Genomic DNA, 4,337 nt, shown 5'->3' with positions numbered 1-4,337 from the left:
CTAACCCCTAGAGGAACCACCAGTGCCCGGAGAATCCTTTCAGGCCTTTCACTCCCTACTGGTGAACAATCAGGGCAAAGTTGGGGCAGCTCTGAACCACTCTCCCAATAGGAGCACCTGCTTCCCTTTCTGGACCAAGCCTCACTCTAAACAGGGGGAGCCCTGGGGACACTCACAGTGGTAGGGCTGAGCAGCTGTGTCCCCAGAGAGGAGGGTCCCCTTGAGAGAAGCAACACACAGCACAGACTCCTTTCTACAGCGAGGAGGAACCTGCTTCCCTGCTTGGAGAGCCAGGCAGGCCCTGGCAGGGACTAGTAGGAGCTACAGCCTGCTTCCAATTGATTGACCCTCAAATGGCCCAAAGACAGCACTGAAAAGGCCCAAGTCCCTGCTCCGCCCACCAGACAACCTCCAGCCCAGAAGGGTGAAGCACCTCTTCTGGAGGCTTCTGGTCTACTGAACCCCAGCCAAGGGTTAAGGAGCCCCTGTGACGAAACGGCTAAGCACTCAACTGCTAACTGAAAACCTGGCAGTTCGAAGCACCAGCCGCTCCCCAGGAGAAAAGAGAGACCTATGGGGCAGCTCAGTTCTATTCTGTCCAATCAGCAGAGGAGAAGCTGCAGAAACAGAGCCTATGGCAATTAGTTTTAACTTGCTGAATGAGCTGTCACAGCTGGCGATGGAAATTGCCATGGTGAATAGAAACCGCTCAGTGGTTCCCCCACCCCCTCAAGTGATGCCCAAGGCATGTGGCACACCTACCATGCCCTAGATACGCCTCTGCCCATCAGGTAGCCTGGGGTGACTAGGAGTTGAAATGCCTCAGCAGCACAAGCAAGTGCAAACCACAACTGCCGTGGGCTGCGGGCAGTGGAGAGCCTGTCAGGTGCCTGGCCAGCACATCTCACGCTTTGCCCATGATACCAACCAGGCTTCAGAGGAGCTTCCGGGCCAAGATGCACCGGAAGAAAGGATTGGAGACTGACTTCTGAAAATCACTCTGTGAAAATCCTACAAACCACAAGGGACAGATCCCACTGGGTATGGGATTTCCATGCACTGACAGCAGCTCCAGCAGGGAGGAGCGGTCCTGGAGAAGAAAGGCCCTGGTCTGCCCTCATAGTCCACCACACAGGGCAGAGAGCAACCAGGCCTCTTCAACCCTGAGGCGCAGTAGGCAGGCTGGCCAGCAGGAAGGAACTGCAGGACTAGTAGGTCCAGTTGTTCCCAGAGGTATCCAGCCAAGGTCCAGGACCAGGATCAGAGGTGAGCTGAAGCAGACAGGAGATGGGTGTTTGGGTTGAGTAGAACTCCAAACTAGACAGAGCTGGGTTCACGTCTCACCTGGACACGTGATAGCTATATGGGCTCGGAGGAGTTCCCTGGCCTCCAGCTTAGCTGTTGATAACATGGGGTGACATACACTGCCCACTTCACAGTTATTATGGAATTAAATGAGCTCATCTCTCCATTGCCCAAAGAAGTGCTGAGCCCCTCCTTGGTGCAGGCCTTGCTCTGGGCCCTCAAAGCAGACCAAGAGTCCCATCTCAGTATGTACCATGAATTAGATGGTATGAAGGTGCTATGGGGAAGACGGGGGACAGTGGGGTGGAGTAGGAGGCCTCCTGGAGAAGGTAGCTTCTCCGCAGAGATCTGAAGGCCATGAGGGAACCTGAAGCCTGCCATGAGAGTCGGGGGGAGGGACACCCAGGCCTGTCCAGCTGGTGGAAGGGCATCACAGGAAGGAGCCAAGTGAAAGGAGTGGCAAGATGACCAAGTGAGGGCAGAGGCAGATGGTTCCGCCTTTGTGAGAAGACGGTGTTCGGGCTGAGGGAAACGGGAGCCACTGCAAGGCATTGAGCAGAGGCAGCGTGCGCTGGTGTGAGTTTGAGGAGGAGCGCTCGGATGTCCTTTTGAGAAGTGGAGTGACAAGTGCCCGGTATGGAAAAGCAATAAAGTCTATCTGTGGTTCTTCTGCATAACAATACTAATTTGTGCCATGCACAGGAAACACCTTACTCTATGAGGTGGTACAGGTTTAGAAGATCGACAGACCGGGAAGGTAACCACCATGTAATTTGCTCTAGCTGCAGAAATTCTCCCGTTGCACACCCCAAGCCCTGGCCATCGGTCTCTGCTGGATCTGGTACCCAGAGTACTGCCTCTTTGGGCAGGCCACTGCACTGTAAGCATACACTGGCCATCAAAACCAGGCTGGAATCCATGCCCGAATCTGCTTTCCTGGAATCCCACCCTCAGCCAGGAGCTGTGTGTAGCACAGTGCAAGCCTGCCCCCTCCCTTCAGATGTGGAGGATAGCAGGGGGGCCCTAAAGGGTCTTAGGTTCTCTTGGGCTGGGGGTCCAAAGTCATTCAAAGGAGAAGTGGGCATTCTAAGGATGGGGTCTTCCCAGTGACTGACTAGCCCCTAGGAAGAGCCTCCAGGGAGAGCAGCACCCCCACCCACCACCCACCCCGCTCATTGCCCCTGCCCCTAGCCAGAGCTCCTCTACAAACAAGGGTTCAAAATCTGAGCAACAGTGAATGAGGGACCTGGAGAGTAGGAAGCCTCCTTGGCCCCAAAACCCAGACTGGGAGGGAGGAAGTGGGGTAGGGGGTGGGGCGGCCCCCTGGGGCGGACACTGGCTGGTTAGGGCGATGCTGATAGCCTGCCTGCCCAGTGTTCCTTCCTCTCCGCGGTGGCAACTGGACCAGGTCGGCGGCAGAAAAGCATTTCCCCCTCTTGGTTTCCGAATCTCTCTGACTCCCGGGGAACCCCCTGGAGGTGCCTCCCCTTGACAGGCAGAACAAGGAAACGACAGGCTCCTGGATTTTCCTAGGACCCCACACCCCAACCTCAGGTCCAAGCCAAGGAGTGTGGCAGGGGGTGAATCAGGATCCGAAATACCAAAATCCACAGGCTGGGGACTCCCAAGGGAAAGGGAGGGAAGGTGGAGTCACCCCAAAGACCGTGTGCCCGTCCACTCCACGTGCCCGCCCCGCTTTCCTCCGGGAATGTGCAGATGGCTGGGTAGGGGGGCACTTCTCCGAGAGAGGGTCTGGGAGGTTCCCGGCTGCAGGACTGTGCTGGCGGGGGAGGGGCTCCGGAACGTGGCTGCGGACCGACCTCTGCCTCCAGCGGCCTCGGGATCCCCTGTGCACCAGGTTCATCTGGAGCCCAGACCAGTGGCAGGCGGGTTCCACAGAGGCCATTCCCCGAGGGGCAGGAACCCCGCCCCCACCCGGAAACCTCCCGGGCCCTGAGTCGTGCCCAGCGCTCTCCACCCCACCCCACCCCCGCCGCCTCCGCCGTCACTCACGGCCGCTGCTCGGTGGCTCGCTCGTGCGCTCTCCGCGCCACAGGCACCTGCTAGCCCTGCGCTCTGCGCTCACTTCTCGCTCTCATACTGCAGACTCCAGGCGTCTCCGCGGTCACCCGATCTCGTCCCCTGTCCGACACAGCTGCCCGCCCTTCTCCGGGGCCCGGCGCCTACCCACCCGCCATGGCCCGGGTCAGGGCCAAAGAGCGGTGCGGCTCGCTGCCTAAGCCGGGGTAAGGAGTTGCGGGCGCGAGACTGCGTAGAGGGCCGCGGGACAGCGGAGAGCCAGAACCCACGACCGTCTCGGGCGACTGAGACTAGGAGGAAGCCAGGGAGAGTTTGGGTGGGAGGACCACCCCCCCCTTTCCAAGCGGGTGTGGGGCGGGGCTGCGCTCCCACAAGGAAAAGGACGGTGGTCCAGCCAAGCGACCCCCGCAAGCGGGGAGGGGGAGGGGGTGAGCTCCGGGGCGGCGGCGGGGGCGGTGCCGGTTGAAGAAGCGAGGGGAGGGGAGGGCGGGGGTGACGCCGCGGCGGAGGCGGCTCGGCACCCAGCCGCTGACCGCCCCCTCCCTTCCTCTCCCCTTCCCCCTCTCCCCGCCTCTCCCGCTCTGGGGCTGCCACGGCGGACCCGCTCTCCCGGCGCTGCGCTGGGTCGGACGACAGGTCTGCGCGCCGCGGCTGAGCGCCCACTCGCCCTGCGGAGAGAGCCGCTGAGGGACCCGCGGGGGCGGCGGCGGGAGAGCTCGGCGAGCGCCGGAGGAGGTGGCAGTCGGGAGCCAAATCAGGAGGGAAGTGGGAGGCAAGAAGCCTACGGCTACCAGGCGCGCGCCACCTCCGCCAGGGATGGGTCCCGGAGCGGCCCGGAACCTGCCCGGACCACCGGGCAGAGACTGAACCGGGGATCCCGATCGTCCCGCGAACAGACGGGCGGACGCACGGACCGAGGCGCCGACGGATCTCCAGTAGCCTCCCGGCGGGACCTCGCCTTCCGCGCGCCCGGCGCAGCGCCCCCCTCCGGA

The sequence above is a fragment of the Echinops telfairi genome, unplaced genomic scaffold (genome assembly GCF_000313985.2).
Source record: "Echinops telfairi isolate 266 unplaced genomic scaffold, ASM31398v2 ScPeMD7_2291;HRSCAF=2852, whole genome shotgun sequence".
Lineage (NCBI taxonomy): Eukaryota > Metazoa > Chordata > Mammalia > Afrosoricida > Tenrecidae > Echinops > Echinops telfairi.
Note: the sequence above shows the minus strand (reverse complement) of the source record.